This window comes from Mastigoproctus giganteus, chromosome 6 (genome assembly GCF_048544385.1).
Source record: "Mastigoproctus giganteus isolate SK-2022 chromosome 6, ASM4854438v1, whole genome shotgun sequence".
Taxonomy (NCBI): Eukaryota; Metazoa; Arthropoda; class Arachnida; order Uropygi; family Thelyphonidae; genus Mastigoproctus; species Mastigoproctus giganteus.
Window position 1 is genome coordinate 111,229,568 of NC_143580.1, and position 21,868 is coordinate 111,251,435.

Genomic DNA, 21,868 nt, shown 5'->3' on the forward strand with positions numbered 1-21,868 from the left:
TTGCCCCCGGATACGGTGTTTCACTTCACTCCGCATTTGTTCGATCGGATTCGAGCTCTAGGTTGACAATGTGGGTTTTGTTTTTTTTTTTTTCAAACTAAGTTATCACACTGCTCACTGTATGGACATTATCGTTCTGGAACATGAAAGATCCCTTTCCATACAATTTCTTGAGTACGGAACGACGAAATTGTCCAAGAGGTCAGTACACAACTCGGCATTATGACTTCACCTTATGACCCCGCCGATTTCAACTTCGTTAAGGGAAAAATTACACCGCAGTAAATTACGTTTCCTAGTCGTTCTCCATACCTACAATCTACCGGGTGTCTGAAGACTGCAACGCGACTGGCATGTAAACTCATGCCAAGCAGTTTGGGTTTCCATAAAATTCATTTTATTATTGTAGATCAAGATGTTCATAGGAATGCCCGTTAATGTGTTTTCTCTCTGTGGATGTCTGGAGCTGTAATATAACGTTTCATAAGGACACTGCTTGGTTCACTTTCACCACTTTCTTCAGAGATCAGCTGTCGCTATCCATCAATTTTTTGGGCTACTTTACCTTTCGCTTACATTTGCATTTCCGGACACACTGAATTGCGACAGCTTTGCAGCGACCGTAATGATTTTGGAGTGGAAGAAAAAACTATGTTCACAAGATTCCCTAAGTATTTCGATTTGCTATGAAGATGCTGCTTGATTTTTCAAACCTGGTGGTGTTTGCGAGAGGATAGGCGAGTGCGTGGTAAGATCTTATATTTTGTTGTTGTTGGGTATGCCTAAGATCTATTTCACTTGTTAATCTATATTGGAGGCTAGTCAATCTTGTTAATCTATATTGGAGGCCTTAAAAGTAAAGTCCTGTTCCCACAGGACTTTACTTTGAAGAGTGTTTGTGAAGTTAATAGTTGAGATCGCCAGCCTTAACTCTCAGTCAGTTGACGTTTAGGGAAACTCCTTGGGGCGACTTTCCATTAGGCAGCCAGGTGCGATTACTTATCTGGTGGCCTCTGCTTTTGATGTACGTGTTTGTTCTGACAGAATCAGAATGTGATTTGAGCGTGCTCGACTGATTTTCAGCAGAAGGCGTTGGCCTAGCAAAGGCAGACTTGGGTAGGTGCCAGTTTTCATGAGCAGCTGAATTATGATACCTTTTGGATGTATTCAACGTAGCATGAGAGTGACTTTAAGAGGCGTTCCGCCAAATGACGCAAACTTCAGCAATAACTCAAAGTAGTGATTTAGTGTTTCTACCGGTAGACCTGCTGAATGGAGCCTTCTGATCATTTTAGGACACATATTTCTGTAAATGAAATGGAGACAACTTGCTCAGAGGTAGATCAGTCAAAACGTGTAAGAATAAGAAAGGAAAAGACTCATACCAGCCACTGGCTCTAATAGTGGAGATGTTTAAATTCCCTTTTTCACTGCTTTTGTCTCTGCCAAGTTGGCTAATCATCCCAGGTTACCTACATCTCTGCGATGTGGCATCACGTGATCAAGCGGATATAAAGTTAATGACCAAATAAAGAAAGAAAAAAAATAAAGGTAGCTTTCCATTGTGGACTCTTCTCACAATTCTCAAGGTGGAAATTTACTGTAGTGTACCATTGAATTTTATGAGCAGAACTATTTGATTTTTTTCAAAACACATCGCGAAATGCTTAAAAACAACCCCTCTTTTCCCGAACATTAGAAATTATTGGAAGATATGGGAAAATGTTTTTTTTTTTTTTCGCTAGTGCTTTATAAGCTTATCTTCCTTAATTCTAGTAAAAACCTGGAGAAGAAGAGGACTGTACAAGTGTACGCTTATACTCGTATTAGAAGCCGTTCACTAATAAAGCTATCTTCGCTGGTGGCTAGGTGGCTACGATCGCCGTCCCGTCCGCTCCCCTCCATGCAAAGAAGGACTGGATTTGAACTCATCTAGAAAGGAGAATTTTTTTTTTTTTTTTGTATATTTTTTATAATAGGATATACGCAGTTTACTAAAAGAGTTCACCCACGCCTCACAGCTTTAATTGCTTTGACGCAAAACCAAATAACTAATGACAATGAGGTCACGGATACTTCCTATTTTCTGATTCGATTCCATTTCTGAACCGCATTTCGAATAAAAAACTACGGAAAAAATCTAATAGTGCCTCTTAAGCAATCTAAAGGAGATTTCATTTAACCTACACCAAGGAAAAACAGAGAGACGCTTTCTCGCGCAATATGTGCTACGACTAAGTCAGCAGGACTGCAAATGATAAAGCGGCAGATGTGAGATTTCTAGTTTCCGCTAAAGTTCTTGACGGAAGTCATTCACAAAAAAATAGAATTCGGGAGCATGTCAGCTAGTAGAGAATTTCCGGTTTCGTGATAGCGATAGTGGACCCCACAACTCCTCCGATACAAAACAAATGGCCTTTGACTTCCTGTTCGGTAGCTACAACGACAATTGAGAAGTAGTAATGGGGTGGTTCTGTTTACTACAATAAAAATAGATTTCTCCTGTAATGTTGACATTCCGATCTTTCATCACAGTTCTACTTTGAGCAGACCGAGAAAACACACGCAGGAGACTACATTTTGGAACGAACGGCTCTTGCGATATCAGCCTAACGCAATTTTCTTCACAGCGGCTCTTGCATGTCCGATGTATTTAATCTCTTTGGTCTCTTCTAATCTATTTAGTTTAGCATCACGAAGCGAACTTGTCTTTCAGAGAGCTCGAGACGAGCATTTGTCAGTTTATATGATGGGCTAATGGTAGATGGACAGTCAGGAGGACTCTCAAACCAATTGTGGCCACACGTCTATTTTACCCCATGCGTTCCATTCTTGGAATTGGAGGCTTGTTGTTACAAAGGAATTCAACTACTTAAGTCAGCGAAGTCCAATTTACGCTTTTCACTTCCGTGGCCTACTCTGTGATAGCCCATAACATTTCCAATCCTTTAATCAAATTCGAGAACAAAAATAGACACTTTTAAGATTGATTAGAATTACGCTACAATTAACGCTGATGCTTTTTCTGTGAACAATGGTAGAGTCCCGATTACATATTTCCTTTTTCTTTTAATCATACAATACAGTGCTTTCTGGACTGATGTGTATATGCACTTACATCATTGTTATTATACATTAACGTAACATCGCACAGTCTAAACTTTACATGTACTTTGAACATCAAGATATCCAACAACAATCTATTTGATTCATTATCCAGGAGACGCCATGGATATTATATGTAACATAATTGTTCAAGTGTACACAGAAAGTGTATACTATTTACAATGCACAGCTATTTATATGGCTATTTATGTAAAATGTATTTATACATTATACACTAATTAATTAATCCAACTACATAAATTTTACAGAGCTCAACCATTCCTCTCTAGAGAGAGAGAAGAATGCTCAACCTGTCCACAACGGCATGTCACTCTCCACCAAATTAAAGTAGTTAAACTTTTCTTGAGTACATGACCGGTTATTAAAGTCACCCCCATTGGTCTCCAATACACACCACGGCCTCTTCTTAAGATCGACACCATTGACCCCTCACGGATGAATGTGTGTGTCTTTTCCCTGATCTGCTTTATCCCAACGATCATGCCATAGTCTAAAGATACTTTGTGAAATTTTATTCCTAGCTATCCTGATGGATAGGTATACTCTAACTCTCCCACATCTGTTCCCATTAACGTTGTTAAGATTCGTTTCTTTACAGTATTCAAAATTCCTTCTAGCCACTAACAAATCTGCTGGAATCTTTCAGGATAAAAGATGCAGAGCATCATTCGACAAATTTCTATTCGCCTTAGTATTCGCCTCTGTTTGCTACACAGAGACCAGCCTCAATATGGCTGGTCTCTGTGTAGCTAACAACTGCCTCCTGATGGAGAATTTATCAACTATGTCCCTATGTTCTTACTGCATAAATTATTATGGGAACAAATAATCATTCATACAGCATATTTAAATGCTTTCCCTTTATTCCCCAATTTACGCATAACACTCTTCGTAATTTCATATAAACATTCTTTACTTTATTTCGCAGGAACCTCACATAATCAAAGAAAGACAGCCTGTCATTAATAACGACACCTAAGTCGTAGAATTTTCCAGTGTGATCTCTTCTCGCTTAACCGTTGTGATGTCTTATGTGAATCAGCCTCCTTTTGAGTAACACACATTTGGACTTGGGTATTGAGATTTCCAACTTAATTTTTCGTCTACACTTCAGAACAATCAATATTAAAGATACTTTTATGGCTTTGTTTCCAGCTGATGCTTGGAAACCGCTTCCCCCAAAATCAATAAATCATCGGCATATGCGAATGCTTTTGTTAGGCTAGTAAGGTCCACAACAACTCATCCATCACAATATTCCAAAAATTTAGACCGAAAATCGATCCACGAGGACATCCGTTTTGCACAGCCCTCGCGATCTGTACAAATCTTGTTGGAACTATGACTGTTCGAAAAGTGATCCTTCACAACGCTGTAAATATTCACAGAACTGCGAATAATTTGTAAACGCCTCAAAACCCCAGGCCACCACAAATTATTGAAAGCTGACTTGAAGTCAATAAACAATTCCATAACATAAGAATGAGCTTCATCTGCTGTCTGCATTAACATCTTCCGTTTATCTGCCCACTACAAAACCAAATTGCATTTCAGACATCAATCCTTCGTTCTGGTATATTTCATTCAATATTTTAATTACTAACCGCTCGTATAATTTTCGTACAACTGATAACAGTGCAATCGGTCTATATGAGCCTATATCATTTGCTACTCGAACAACATCTTCAAAATAGCACCATTCCAAATAGTAGGAAATCGACCTTCTTTCAGATATTCATTGAAAACCGACCTCAAAACTTGCCGTCTTATCTTAAAAAAAAAAGTTTAACTATGTCCACTTCAATTATATCGATTCTCAGAGCTTTAACTTTTACAGCCTTGATTACATCAACCAGTTCATCACACGTAAACACTGTATCCCAACTTACTTTCCAATGATAATTATCTTCTAATTATTTAGAATCTCCTGGAAACAATTCTTCAAAGTCTTTTCCATTGCGTCATGCCAAATAATAATTTCTTCTCCTTGAATATCAATAACTGTATGTCCTACCTGCTCTACTTTCGTCTTCCATGACAATCTTATACATAGACCCCGTGTTCTTATACACAGACCCACTCCACCTATTCAAAATCTTGCCACGTTTTGTGTTTACGTTAACTATGAGCCCATTACATTGTTTCATGATAGTATTCTATTTACATTTATACCAAGAAGCAACATCCAGCATTCTTAGTTTACGAGATCTTTGGAGCCGTCTTCTGAAAACCTGCACCTCTTTTCTCAGTTCAGTCAAGTCCTGTCTCCACTATGGGACAGGTCGTTCGTGATGTTCAATTATCATCGAGACACTGGAAGCCCCTTGTAATGTATTTTGAAGAATCTGTCTCTTCAAAAACTTTCCCATAAAACTTTTCTCATCTCACGGATTTTGACGAATATCTATGCGCATTCACACATTATTACCATACCACACATGTATTTTAAATCATACGCAATCGACTAGTGATAGCTGGTAGTCCAGTGATTTCTGACTTTCCAATTACATATCATATTCCTCAGTGAATTACTACACATAAAGTCAGATCAATAAATATGTGGTGGTTTTCAAACACATAAGAACAGTGAGTACTCGCACAGTAAGTCGCGATATTCTTTGCGTCATTTAAAATAACCAGATCCTTTGAATTCATCACAACGGGTCTCTGGCCTTTACAGTGTACTGTATCACACGACAATGTATACTACGCGGAGATGGGGGGAAACCCCTGATGCCGTTTGACCCGAAAACACTATCTCACAACGGGGATCGAGCAATAGCCTCCATTCCAATCAACAGTCGTTTGGATCTCAACGGTCGCAAGCTTATGCTAAAACTTGTGCAGATATCTTATGTATACAGTAATTTCCTCACTACACTGATAGACTTACAAAATATGCTTGCCCAAAATCACCTATAAGCTGCATTAACATCTTCCGTTTAATGCAGCATAGAGAGAGAGACGATCTGTGTCCTTATAAAGCTCTTATTGCGAACCATAATCACATCAACATTTCCACTAAGCTGCGCGATTTCTCTACCCTAAAGGAAAACCCCTTACTGCTCCTTTAAAACCACATACTTCTAGAAGAATTAGCATATCTATATTCCTTTCTTCAAGAACCTTAATGAGCTACAGGGATACTGATTTGGATCTTTGTTGAACATAACTCGCTCTGTCAGTTCTTACATTATTGTCACTATGCATATGTGTGAAATATGTTCTATTTTAATTTCCGAGGTCTGGGCTGCTTGTTAACTTTAGCGTCTGCTATTTGAAACATCAGCTGGTAAGAATTCACTAATCTTCGAACCAATGGACCATATCTGGGGTTAAGAGGCATACTACGTACTGTCTGAAAAGATGAGTATAAGGTATGTCTGGTCTTCGTCCAACTTCACATTAATTTTAAGGCGGTTCCAGATCGTCTATCGCATGGTGAGGGACTCCATTCCCGGATGCAATCTAACGAAGACGTTAGATCGCATTGAGGCAGCTTTAAGTTGAGATTAGCTTGACGTGCGTAAGATGAAGCTTTTATTATTCAGTAGAATGGGGGATTTCCTTCCGTTTTGTATAGTTTCTTTGAGCCATTTTGTTATCTGGATTCGGGTAGTGCGTATTGGTTCTATCATGATTATAAGAACATTGACATTCTTTTGGCTTGTTATATACTTTTCTTGTGTGGTCTGATTTAAATGGCTGAGGCAGTAAGTGCGACGGCCTACTGAGAACCTTCCAGCAGGTAGTTGGAAGTTCTTGTCACTGGTTATCCCAGCGTATCTCTCTCTCTGCGTCCCTAGTAAAATACACTTCATGAAAGGGTTGCAAGATTGATTGGTAATATGGCTTATCTAAATCCTCGCTCTTTTGTATACTGTGTACCGTTCTCTCTCATTCTCGCACGGTGGCATCCTAAGACTGCTTTGCTAAGGGCTTTACGTGAGAGAATTTACATCTCCACTAGCTCTGTGGATTTGCATCTTCTGATATCTTTTTGAGTACATTGCGCAGTCAACCAGTTCATCCAGGGAGTCCCTGTACAATTCTTGGGTTTTAGAGTTGTCTCCTGTAATTACACTGGTCGGCATCAATTTCCTCCCTAAAATAATTTCGACAGATTCTCGTAGGAAATATGTTCAAAACTTCAGATATGTACTTAAAAAGTTCTCATCATCCTCAGTTTTCAAATATCGTAGATTAATGACCGAAAACCAAGGCCTATAGTGTCGTTAAGCTTCATGTCCTACATTTCCATTTAGGCTTTTTACCTGAAAACCTGTCCGATGAACACGGTGAAATGTTTCATCAAGATAATTCTTAAATGGAAAATGGAGTCCAAATACGTTGTGAGCCTACTGTTGGAATCTGGTATGAGAGACAATGGACGATTATAAAGGGCAAAAAACGACAAAATAAGTGTTTCGTTATCAGATAACCATTTGTGTGAATAGAATAAGGTTAATAGACGCATGGCTCAATATTTAGTACTGTATGTAACAAATTCTTAAAATACGTATATGAAATATTTTTTTAAATTTTCTCTTTAATCCTTTCTCCCTTAAAATTGGTGGGCGTTACAGCAATATGCTTGCCATATTTGTATTCATCAACGTCAAATCTACAAGAATCACCCTGAATTTTAACAGGGAGCGAAAAAAAAAAAACTTATTTTTTTTGCCGACTAGTTTGCTTTTGCGTCATGTTAGGCAGGCCAATATTTTGCTTTTGTATTGCGTGAGACTGTTGAGAGGTAAACTATTCATTCGCGAACTTCCATATTGAATTATGGGGCACGCGAGGTTAGATTGATCATTTTGCTTGCTGGTGGATGGTCAGCAATTCGTGGCTGAAGTTTGAATTTGTTTCTGGAGCGTTTGTGCTTCCTCCATGAAAGGTGGATCGGCGTTGCTTACAAGGTCATGCTGTTGACATCTATCTCGCAAGAAAGAAGTTTTACCTGAGTACAGAACGTAAGGATTTTGTACATTGGTTGGATATTGTTTGCGCTGTAGCACAGTGGTATTGTCAGTGTCCTCGCCACACCGGGTGGAAAATACCCGGGTTCGAATCCCGTCGATGATGAACTTTAATGGGCATTTTTTACACTCCGTGGCTGAGTTGGTCGGTCTCGTGTGTAGATAGCAAGGTTTTTCGTCCAACAAAACAGACAAATCGACCATAGAACACATGCAATTAACAGACATAAGACACAGCACGGCATATGAATTAAATTATTCGGGTGCCCTAATATAATAGTTTGGTTTTTATTGGTTGAATGATTATTGTTTTTTAGTGTGACACTTTCCTGTTGCTCTTCAGAGGTAATATTCTCAACATCGCTTTCACATAGTCGATCAGGATGGGATCCAACTGAGAAAAACTGTTCCTTCTTTTTATCTCAATCAATAGTTCAGCTGACATTTGGTCAAGTTTTGTGAGGTACTGGGCTCACAGTTGTCGCGGAGGGAATGGTTTACTGCTCTGCCAAATCCAGTTTAGGGGAAAAGTTTTTAGGAAAGTGCAGTTTGTGTAATAATGGCTTTGCATATCTCGATGAGCTTCCCAATAGCCGTTATGGCTGACATACACAAAGACAGGGACGGATAATCGCTAGGAACAGAAGAAGCCGAGTTATTTTCTTCCTTATCTTTATTGCTGAGATTTAGATCGTGGCGACATCGGATTGTGAGATAGAGGGAGGTTGTTTCATTCATATTCACAAGAAATAGAGGACACTTCTTCAGTCCAATCATTTTGATATTCATTGAGACATTCTTGTATTTTTCTTTGCCCATTTTTCGTTTAGCCCTGTTTTTATGTTTGGTTTGTTTAGATGTTGCGCGCGTAGAAGCGATATCCAAGGCCATCATGCGCTAAGCACAAGCGATTCTTTTTCTTTTTTAAAGGATTAAATTAATCAGTTTATAATTTAATCAGCAGTTAAATGAATGAATAATCTGCATTTTGCATTGACGGAAAGTAGAGTAACTTAGGACATACTCGTCACTGCAAGGATCCAGGGACTAGGAGATATCATTTGCTATGGTGGGATAATTTAAGAGATCGGAGACTTTGTGGTTTTCAGCTTTTGTCTATAAAACAAGGGTGTAATCTTACCATACCAAATACTATATTAATAACAGATCTACACAAGAAAGAACACCCAAGTATCTTAAATATAATGTAATGTTCAGAAAAACTAATATAATGAACAGATAAATTGCAATACTTATTGACTGTACAATTCTCTAAATGTACTGCTGATTAAATATCTTACAGGATATTTCAACACATTTCAGTCAAATATATCAACCATTACTTTATACAAAAGAATTATAATGACACGGCCAGGAAATTGTTTTAACCTTGGCATTCAACCGTCTTGTTTCCTGCAATTTAGAATCTGAATCTCCTAGGAGATCTGGTCAACGATTGCAGATACTAGAATAGATCTCTATAATAGTTTTATCTAGACTAAAATTGCCACTGGTATCCATAAGGGAAGAACCAGTTGATTTCTTCCTAACAGAATGCCATGCTTTTCTTTCAGACTGGTCTTACATTCCCAATCCGAATCATCTTCCTTCTGTAGTGGGAATTTGCACAAGGTATGCAAATCGCTGTAGTGAGACTGGATCAACAGAGCATTTGAATCCTAAGAAATCTACCCGAGAGAGAGAGACTGTTAAAGCGTGGTAATAAGACAGGATTTTCACAGAGCGAACTTTTAGAAATTCCCCAAAAGCACACATCCCTAAACTTGTGTTAGGAGATTGTCCCAAATGAGAAGAGTACTCTTTTCCAAGTTTTAATTTGCGAAAGAAGAATAGTACCTGTTGCTTTGCCACTGAGGTGGTCGTGATATGACGGGAAGGAAAAGCTTCCAAAGGGTCCATCTGAGAAGTCTGTACTTTCCAATGAAAACTCCTATGAATATTGTGGTGTAGCTGCCCAATTTCTACCTTATGCGGTATAAATGTATAATGCATCGCGTGATATATTTTCTGACCGGCGCCGAACAGCTGACGTAGCATAACTGCGTCTTTGCTTTCCAGCCCGAAATCGGCCCGGCTTTGCTGGAAAGCAAAGCCGGGCCGATTTCGCGAGTAAGGGGGTCTACGTGTTAAAGGAAGAGCAGCTTAGAGGGAGTTGCCATCCAAAACATTACCCTTAATTCCTTACTACAGATAATTGCATCGGGGTGTTGGATAAATAATGTGATCATCCGAGTATTTATATATATTTTTAACCCACTATAATACATTTTGAGGTTTTATCATTTTTCTGATCATCTGTTTATGAGGATAAACCAGTAGATCTGATGTGTCAGTCAGTTCAAGAGCATCCTCCACCACAGACACCTAAAAGGAAACCTTCAATACTCTTGCATCATCCCCTTCCCCCTCTTGAAATTTCGCATACAGGTATATACTGTAAAGAGAAGGTAACACGCTAAACGTTAGCTGCCGTTACAACCTGTAAGACAATAAACTATTCAAAAAGGTAATAGAGGAAAATCTCGTGAACAACATATCGGTTTATACAAAGTAGATCTCATTCCCCTCCAAAATGAGTACGCATCATTTTAAAAATGTGTTGTAATACAAATATGGTTAATATATATTACAAAGTTAATGTTTGTACCATGGATAGTATAACCATACTTTTCAGTACGGTTAGTACAAAGTATGCTGATGACACCGCAATATCCAAGTTTCAAGGTCGATTTGTCACTTCACAGAAAGGGTAGTCAGATCCATTAATCCAATTGTTTCCTCTAAATGATTTACGTAAGGAATGTTTCCAAGCATTTCTAATACTCACCGAGATACAGCCATATACACATTGGTACATTTCCCATTCATGGTGGAATACGTTAAATAGTTTTGTCAGTCTTAATTCTACATTGCAATGCTTAATTCTCAATTCATTGCTCTTAACTGTACATTGCAATTGGGCTCATTTTGCTTTTCTAATGCAAATGAACAAAGCAAAAACTATTAATCACATTGACTGTTTAAATGACATATCGGAAAATCTAAAACATAATAAACGATAGTAATTAAGCGTAATAACAAAACTTGCCAATATAACTGAACTGGTTAAGTTACTCAATTAATTCACCTGGGGTAGGCGGTGTAGTTCTACTGAGACTAGTCGAAATATAGTCTGAAGTTAATACACAGGATACTTAACTGTTATTTCTCAAGAGGTGAATTGAGTCACTCTTGTCTGAAATAAGTCACAGAAACTTTAGCACAGACTAACGTCATATTTTCCACAGCACAGCTGAACACCTTATATTGCAGCATGTCTGTAACATATACAGCAGTATGGACTGTGAACTACAGTAGCGACACATGAAGCCTCTTGAGTGAATACAACCTAATTAATTCTTTCGTACGTTCACCCAAAATTGCTCTGCTGCTGTGGTAAAATGCACGAACTTCTCCTTTCATCACTATAAGCGCCGATACAGTTATGGCTATGAAGCGAAGTAAATCGAGCCCTTAAATTGCCTGGTCACAGTTTGCTCAATTTCGGAATGAAATAACCGAATGTTCGTATGGAAAGGACTATGCAACTTAAAACGGACTAACTCTGCCACGGTGCGAAAAAAGCCCTCAGAACTTCCCCGTCTTGTCCGAACAGATGTTTCTGCAGTCCTGTAAGAAGGGAAGAATTTCTAAGAATCGAATCTAGCCTTTTACACCCAGGCATAGAAAATCGTCTCACACAGGCTGCATTATGAAAATCATCTTAAAGGACTCTAGCGTTCAATCCCACATTTAGTGAAATGTTTAGCGAATAATAAACAATGGACATTTGTACAACGGTAACACTGATTAAACCTAATATATATATTCGTGTCATATTTTATTTACTTAATTTTCTCCAATATTTAGCATTGAGTATCAACTAATGTTAGATAAGAGAAAAACACATGGATTAGGCAGCAGACTCAAGTAAAGGACTCAAGTATCAAAACTAAAGAACTAAAATGGCCTTGGGCAGGACACATAGCTCGAAGACATGATGACAGATGGACTAAGAAAATAACAGAATGATACCTAAGAGGAGTTAGAAGAAGACCTGGAAGACAACGACGGTGATGGACAGATGAAATTCACGAGTTCTTCGTGGGTAGTAAGTGGATGGCCATTGCACAAAACAGAAGGAACTGGAAAGTTGCTGGTGAGGCCATCCTGCAGTGGATTGAAAATGGCTGATGATGATCAACTAATGTAACACAGCGAAGTTTCATGGTTAGATGGTCCTCCTCCTAATTTTGATGCACTAAACAAAGAATGGTAATGGTATAGATGACTGAATATAGTGGAAGCGTCCTTTTTACGCTACACATTTCTGTTGACTAGTTTATCTTCTTACTATATCTTATTGTATTCGTCCATGTGAAACCCCTGGCAGCATGCCTTGATGAGTACATTGTATCGTATCTTAACGTACAATAAAGATTAATTGTTGTTGTTGTTGTTTGTTTGTTATTTAGTTTTTAGGAACAACTAAGGTCATATTGCTCCGGGGATATGTGGTGGTCATTCCCTGACCTTTCCGCATCCTCCGTATTTGGTGATTACGGGCTCGAACCCCGGTCTAAAAGATTAATTAATTACTGAGTGAAGCATCACGTTATTACTGTTATTCTTATTACATCTTAGATGTTGAGTTTCTTAGAAAATAGTAAGATGCTCTTCTTGTTAATTGGTTATTATACTTGAACACAACGCTTCCTGCTGAGAATTAAATTTCGATTCAGGTGGTTACGTTTCTTTCCTTTTGAACGTGAGGGAGAGGGGTTGGTTGACAATAGTCCCCAATGCATATGAAATACAGCCTGTGACCAGTTACTCTTAAATGTATCTACTGCCTAAAGGCATGGGGTACGTATGCGATGAACCGCAAACTCGTATCAGAAGATTGCATAACTTTTTACTTGAGTGTTACCACGCAGATAACTATAAAAAAAATAAAGCAAAACAGGTCCAAATACCATAACTGTGCATTTTAGATTTTTTTTTTTTTTTATCTGATGCAAACCAAACTCCATAATCGATTGGAGGTACCAGAGTGTTTGGTTTCTTGAAACATTAATTGTCCCATTATGAATTCTAATAAAAAAAATACATTCCTGATGATGAATATAAAATACACTTCTGATGATGAAGGCCTTGGTTCTGACTTTATACTGTTTAAAAAATGAAATAAACCTAAGGTTGCAAAACCGGTGGATGAATCCTGAGATCGTGTACTGAAAGAAATTCTTTATTGTTGTAGATTTTTAGGAACATCAGCGACTGAAGCCATATTGTTCCGTGTACATTCTTTATGAATTGAGTGTGCTTTGAGGTCGATTTTCTGTTTTCAGGACGATAAACCCGAATTTACAGGAAAAAAGCATGCTACAGTTGCCTGAGACCGACTAACTCAGCCACGTTGTGAAAAAGGCACGTAAAAATTCCCCACATCATCGAGGGGGCTCGAACTCAGGTCTTTTCCACCCGGTGTGGGGTGTACAAATTTCATATGTAAAGGCTGGTAACCTGACAGGTTTTCCCCCGATGATAGTCGGCGCGAAGGTATTATACATTCAGCTGTCTCATAATCTTTGCTTTTTTTTTTTAAGACATGGAAGATATCTTTTGGGAAGTTTCTCAGAATCGCTTCCGACCCTTTGACAATTTCTACCGACAACTGAAGTCGACGAATTTCCATTTGTTTTGTGAACAGAAATAAATCGTAAGGACGCAAAGTAGATCCTTTATAGCAGATATAAAGAAGGTTTTTATGGTGTACCTTGCCAAAAATGCTGTGGTAGCTCCACATTTGGTAAGTGGAATGCGCATTATCACGATGCAGAAACATGTGCGTTCTCACATGTTGCGTTAAAGTTTCCAATAAAGTCCAATAATAAGAACAATTTGCAGTTTCCTCGGGTGTACATCACTCCTTGGCTGCCAAAGCATGTGGTGATCACCTGTCTTATATTTCGCTATTCATGACTATTTTGGTTGAAAAATGCAAAACGATTTCTACAAAGAAAATGGGATTTTCTGAATATGGTGGTGATAAATTCAAGTCTTGTCGGGAAAGAAGATACATTAATCGCACGCATACATTTTCTTCGTTTCTTAGCACTTTTCTCCTGCCCAAAAATGGAGTGAAAACATATTCAATAGTTTTCATGGAATGGAATTGAAGCAATACGTAATAACAGAGAGAATAATAGATTTCGGTGGAAAGAACTAATTAATCCTTGTCCCTTCAAGCGCTATATGAAAGAATTAAAATTTCGTACGAGGTTCGTCCACTTTAGGAGGATGCTGCCTGTTCATGAGAAGAAACCACAGAATTTTCCCCCTCGAGCAGAACCTACATTTAGCGTAGAAAATTTCGACTTTTTATCGCTCTAACGGATACACTGGTTTTTACAAAACCCCATAGTTTCTATAAATGGTACACAGCAGCATCACAGTTGCCCTGGCGATAATGTACCAACTCTTGTTGCCTCAAAACGAATTTAATATCGCCGCTTTATAAACAGCCTTTCTTCTCAGTGATTAATTAAACATGACTTAAATGTCCTTACAGAGTTTATTTTTTTCTTTGGAGATAAAGATAAACTTTATCCTTACAAAAATTATCTTTATCGCTAATAAAATACTTGGGATATTTAAATATATTCACAGATTTACTCAATGTTCGCATTGTCCTTCGATAATATTCGTTATTTTCATTTCTTGAAGAGGAAGAGTATTTTTTTTATATTTTTATTTCAGCAAATAGAAACCTCACTTTCCCCACACTAGTAATGTCAAGACCCGAGTCTAATACCTCCCCAGTGTCTGTCTGAAATCCGCTTATTGATAGACTTACTGAAAGCACTTTATGGGTTTTCTTAATCTTTTTCTTAGCTGGCTGCATGTGGTTTATGACTTCCTTTCGTGTTCTTTTTTTGTGGGAGAGATTTATCTTTTCTTCGGCTTATACGTATGGAAGTTCGAACTGCATCAATGTTCAATATTCTTTCAGAAAGCGTAAATATACAGTGCACTTCGGATTTCTACTTGACAGGTTGACAATTTTAGAATTTTAATAAAATAAAGCCTTCCGTCTTGCACAAATTCTGATGCAGAATAATTTTAGTGGCTGTTATATAAAAGTACAATACATTGCCAGATGGCATGCAAATTTTTGAAATCGGTTAGATATCCAACAGCAGACTGTATATTGTTGTTGTTGGAATGGGATTTATTAGCGCAAGGGCTGCTATGGCCAAATTGCGCCTGTTCTTTGGAGTGTTCATCAATATATTAGCGATGGGTCTAGAAGTGGTTATATACATTGATCATTTTTAGATAAGTAAACAGGGCTGATAAATTGGCATCATCTCCAAGTATATGGCTTAGTTGCAGAGATTTTTGTGAGATGGTAACTGGACAGAAACAGTGGTTGTGGGACTGATTACTCCAGCTCCCACAGATATATCAGTTTTGGAGCCATCTGTGTATATCTGAAGATTGCGAACATTAGCCAATGCGTGCGCCTGAATGTAACTGTCTAAGATTGTGATTAGATAGAGAATGTTTTCCCCACTGAAGAAAATAATTATCGCAAATAGGTATATACATTGCCCATGGTGCTTGTACTGCGTCTGCAGCTTGAGATATATTTCCAAGATAGATATTCCAGTCTTGTAGCCAGATACCAGCAGGTTTATTTTCATTCGATTTGTTTCTATATAAGTTTTCCCAATGAGATTCAAATAGATATGTCCAGATGGGATGAGAAGGGAGGATTACGTAATTTAGTTGCATTATTGAGCATTAAAGCTCTGGTTCATACTATGTAATTTAGTTGCATATCTAATAAGCAATACTTTTCTCCTAAGATTTAGTGGAGACTCATTGGCATCTATATACAAAATTTGCACTGGTGATGTCTTAAAGGCTCCGGAGGCAATCCTGCGAGCACTATGTTAGACTGGATTGAGCCAAGCCAATGCTGTCTTATGTGCAGAATCATAAACTGGAGCTCCATAGTCTAGATGAGATCTTATTAAGGTTCGATATATGTGGAGAAATGTGAAGCGATCGGCTCCCCATACCATGGAAGAGATAACTTTGAGAACATTCATCTTTTTCATGCACTGCGTTCGTAATTGCCTTACATGCGCCTGAAAAGTAAGTTTTGTGTCGAGTACTAGTCCCAAGAACCGGATATTGTTGCTAAGTGTTATTTGTAGGATTCCTAACCTTAGTTCAGGATCTGAATGGTGCTGCCCTTTTTGCAAAAATGGATAGCAGTTGTTTTTGTTGCAGAGATGGAGTGCATATTTTGTGAGGGGCAAAATATTGAAAGGTCATCTGCTTATAGATAGGGGTCAACATTAGCCTAGCCGGGATATTCTCTGTTGCATTGTTTAGCATAACTGCAAAGAGCGTCGCACTAAGAACTGATCCTTGTGGGACCCCTTCTTCTTGGATAACTGTACGGGATAGTGAATTACACTATCCCGTACAGTTAAAGGTTCTGTTTTGAAGAAAGCTCTGTATGATCAGTGGTAGCTGATCCCGAAGTCCTGTAGCATACAGGTTTTGAAGAATGACATAGCGCCAGGTGGTATCAAAGGCTTTTTCCATATCGAAGTAGACCATGACAAGATGTTCTTTACGAACAAATGCATTCCATATGTTGGATTCTGCCTTGGTTATAAGATCTAGAGTTGAACAAATTTATACTGATTCTTATTCGCCACCGAATGATATTCTAAATACCATACGAATCGAGTGTGAATCATTTTTTCCAATGTCTTACCAAGGCAACTACAAAGAGATATTGACCGATATCTTTTGGTGATTTGATTGATCGTTTCCAGGTTTAGAAAAGGCTAGGACCATTGAGTGTTTATTTGTTATTTGGTTTTTAGGAGCATTAGCAACTAAGGCCATATTGCTCCGGGGATATGCGGCGGTCATTCCCTGACATTTCCGCATCCTCCATATTTGGTGGTCACGGGCTCGAACCCCGGACTAATCAAGAAGCTTGTGTGTGTGTGTGTGTGTGTGTGCTACACACTGTTGCTCCTGCCCACCTGGCTACGGAGGCGCCGACTATTGAATGACGCCAGGAAAGAGGGTAGTAGCCTTCAGAGAATATCCGGTTGAAATATACCAGCAATGAGTTCAGAGCTTTCTTGTTTAGGTGTTTAAGCATTATATAGTATATCCCATCAAGTCTTGGTGCACTATTAGCTGACCTATTTAAGAAGCTCTCTAGTTCAAGTAATGTAAAAGGTCAATTATATGGAAGAGATGCCGTTGTATAGAAATTCAGCTTATACTTTTCTGCGTTGGCTTTTACCTGTTTAAAAGCTAACTCATATGCTGATGTGGCAGAGACTTCAGAAAAGAATTCCGCTAGGGCGTTTGCAATTTCTATTGGGGAGGAGAAATCTTTACTCTTCCAACTTATAATAGGCGTTGATACCGGGTGGGATTTACCATTCAGCTTTTTGATTTTGTTCCATATTTTTCTACTCTCTGTATTTTTAGTAATGGCGGAAGCAAACCGGATTCAAGAATATTTTTTCTGCATGTAACGTGCCTTAGCTTTAAGTTTCTTAAAATTTATCAGGTTGTCAGTTGTTGGGTTCTTGCAAAATAGATTCTATGCTTTATTCTGTTCTTTTTTGTCATCACGGCATACATCATTCCACCAGACATTGGCATATATGTGAGGACCAACTGTGGTTTTGGGTATATAGTAGGTTGCAGTTGTTATTATCTGTGTAGTAATGTGGTCAGTAACATCATCTATAGGTTGAATTTTGATTACTTGATCTTCGAAGGAAATTGCCTCAGTGAACTTGTTCCAATCTGCCTTAGAAAATTTCCATTTTATGTGGTTGGATATATGTGATGTTCTATGTGTTTGCAAATTGCGTATAATCGGATAATGGTCACTGTTTAGTGGATTACTTGAAAATAACCATTGAATGATTGGGAGTAGTTTTGGGGAACATATTGATAAATCTATGGCAGTAGAAGTTGCCATGGGAAAGAGAATATAAGTGTCAGAACCAGTGTTTAATAATGTGAGGTTCTGGTTGTCAAGAACTGTTTCAATAAACTTTCCTCGTTTATCTCTCTGGGGTGATCCTCTTGTTCAGTTCGTTATATTTCTGTATTGTTGATAAATGCTATCGTTTTTAATTACTGGAGTCACTTGTGGGGTTAAATTGGTTTCTTGCAAGCATAAGCTTGCTTATTGGTCTGCGCTGTTTGATTAGATCGTAAATATCAAAAATGTTGCTTCTCTACAGTTCCACTGTATAATCTTCTGCATTATTTTGTTTTAGAGATTGTATATGGTTCTGTCTTTTTTTGTATCCAGCTTGTTTGAATCGGTCTGGTTTTGTCCTTTCTTTTTTGAGAGGGTAGTGCGTACAATGTCGATATCGTCTTCTGCATGTAAATCTAAGATTGGCTCATTCTGCAGGGTACCAGAGTCAACCTCGATATTTGCTAAACCTGGTTGGTCTGCAATGCTTGGAGCTGTTACTTTCGATTTTGCAGTTTATGTTAGAGTACCAGAAGCACTTGGTGGTACTATTGGTGGAGTATTACTAGCACAAGCTGCCTTTACATTGTTCTGTAGGTGATTGCTGTGGGGATGATAGCGCTAATCGAGCCCAATCGGCAATTGAGATGGAAGGAGATACTGTGACTGCCGTTTGTGTTGTTGACTGATATTTTTTGGTTGCTGCAGCATAAGTAATTTTTGGCATGTCTAGCATAATTTGCTTCCTATTAGGTGATCTTTTGTTCAACTTTGTATTTTTGGATCTTTTTTCCTACCTTCCAGAGTTCGCATGCTTTTGAATACGCTGGATTTTGAATACCTTTACAATTTGAGCATTGTGGCGTTTCTGCAGTGCAGTCCATTTGTGTATGTTCTTTGGAGCCGTAATTCGGGCATATAGCGTCCCCTTGACATACTGTTTGCGAGTGCCCAAATTTTTGACACTTGAAACATCTAATTCTGTTAGGAATGTATGTACGTATTCTGCAATTAAGGTATCCTGCTTTTACACATGAACCTTCGGATAACCATTGTGGTAAGGTTGGTGTTCTAAACGTTATACTGTATAATAATATTTATGGTGGGAACAAGTTCACCATCTTTTTTAATCATTATTCGTTTTTCTTGGACAACGTTTTGAAACTAGCTCGTCTTCAGTGACATTTATCAGATTACATTCTGCTATTACTCCCTTGGAACTATTTAATATAGCATGATGGGTGACCTGTACAGGTGTTCCACCAAAATTTGATAATTTCAATAGAGCCTGGGAATGCTGATGCTTGGCAGTTTCAACCAGTAAATCTCCAGATCAGAGTCTTTTCACCATTTTCGATGAACCAGCCACACGTTCTAAACATTTCTGAATTAGAAATGGCGAAAGGGGCGCTCATAGGTTTCAATAAAGAGTGTAGTATAAGGAATGTTGGAAATTCTTGCTGGTTCTCATTTTTACGTAGTCTCTTAGATTGTTATATGTCATGATCAATTTCATTCAAGTCATGAGATGAGCGTCTAGGTAATGAGCGTCTAGCTGGGTAATTGTCGATATCCATGACTGCTCCTTTTTGCCCTGGAGGATAACTTTTCCCCCAGATTACCGGCCCAGCCAATATGAAGGCAGGAGCGGTGCTCCCAGTGATCAAGCGATTAGTGGTTAGTGTGTTACGTAGGTTAATTCTATATATAAAAGGAAGAAAGGTACCTTCCCTTTCTTTTTTGAAAAGATTAATTCTTTATTTAGAAGAGCAGAAAATAAATAACTTTAACTAAACACTTAAAATTTCTCTGAAAATTTAATACTAGAGAAAGCCCTTTGAAATTTACTTTTAGATTCGCTTTGATCACTCGCTTGGCACTCGGGGCAGCAGACTGTATGAGAAAAACATGTAGGACTGCTAAAAATAAAGGAAGGAATGCTAAGATAAAAAGCCTCCAACAAAAATCCCCACCAAACATTATTTTCTTGTATAAACCTGATGATCTTCTGTGACTGATTATTAGCAGAATTACATTCGCAGAGGATTAAAACAAAAGAACCTTCGGATACTTCTATCGTGCTGTTAGCTATTTTTACACTGCTGTCCATAGTCCCATGCAAGGCACGCGACTATTGCAAAAAACAAAACACGATGTTGTAGAAGACACCATTTCAGTTGCGAATTTTATTGACTGCGAAAGTTAATAATTATTATTGCGTAATGCTTTTTGCATACGTTGTTTTCCACGACATAGTCCATACATCTGTACAGCTACCACAATTTATTTTAATACTACTAAATTATCTCCTCCCCTTCGAATATTGGATTATTCAACTATACCCAGATGTACAGTTGAATCTATCAGGTAAAATACTTAAGTATTTTATCTGACCGAACTAGTAGTTTTTCAGTACAGTTCCCTTCCAAGGAAACAGATTATTTTTCCAACAGAACAAGAAACCAACTGCAGAATGCACGTAATTTACAGATCCGATTCTCTAATGCCTCATGGCCTTCGTTTCTTTAACTCAAACACAATCAATAACACGATAATAGCACTTCACTATAACCTTTGCAGTTGTCAATTGTCTTAGCTTCAGATAATATTTCTAATTATAGTGGCACTATCTGAACTGTTTGAGTTATCAATTGAACATATTTCGAGTTCCAACTTCCGGGGAGGGGGAAGGATTGAAAGAAAGAGAGAGAGACTTTATTCGAAGAATTTTAATAAGATTGCAGAGAGGTGGTTGGCATTATCTGTAAGACGGTTATAAATCTTCTGAAGGTACAGAAGTCATTTATCTTGATGAAAGGGATTTAGAGGTCTCTGAATCTGTCGAAATTGATAGATAAAACTGAAATAAATTCGGTCTTGATCAAATTTTATCCATTCTGTGAAGGTTCCACGTAGCAGCTAGGCTACTAAGAAAGTAATCTTTTTCTACGCACGCCTTATCCACTTTCTTGCATCTCTCAATACTTCGTTTCCATTAATTAATAAACAATAAGATGTTTACGAGGTTTTTCTTTCTTTTTTTTTGTTTTGTTATAAATTCTTGCTTATATGGCATCACATATGTAATTTTCTCATGACTGTGGCATAGTGTCCAGAATGTGTTATATGAAAATAAGGAATGCTTTAGAAAAAAAGCTGAACATCTCGCTATTAAATAATAATTTAATAACTAGAAATGTTAGGTGTTTCATTCTTCGTATTGGAAGTTTACGTATGAAGGCAGAGTGGAAAAGTAACATTTCTCTTCTTCTTTAAAGAGCCAAATAGTTAGATATAGGTCTCCCAGTTCCAGGTCATGTCGTTCTTAATTTGGCACTGCGGACCAGAAAGTAAACAGAAAACAAAAAAAATCTACGTACAGAAATGATGCAATTGCATCATTTCTGTACGTAGCCAACTACTTAAGTAGTTATAGATTGGCATCATTAAGGATATCTCATATTGTGAATACCTTCACAACGAGTTGCCATGATATTGCACTACTTCTAATAAATAATGCTTCACTATAGGAGAAGACTAATGTTACTTATTCTCAGCGGATACCATCACCCATACAGCACCATTTCTTATTGGCTCCTCATCAGTGGGTGGGCACGTACCCTGGCGTTACTATGATGACAACCCAGTCGCGAAG

At 38.1% G+C, this 21,868-nt stretch overlaps 1 protein-coding gene across 1 annotated transcript in view; it reads left to right on the top strand.

The window, feature by feature from the left end:
* The window catches only part of LOC150084509 (acetylcholine receptor subunit alpha-like), a 483,889-nt gene that overhangs the window by 423,942 nt on the left and 38,079 nt on the right, over positions 1-21,868 (top strand). The gene's annotated exons all lie outside the window — the stretch shown is intronic.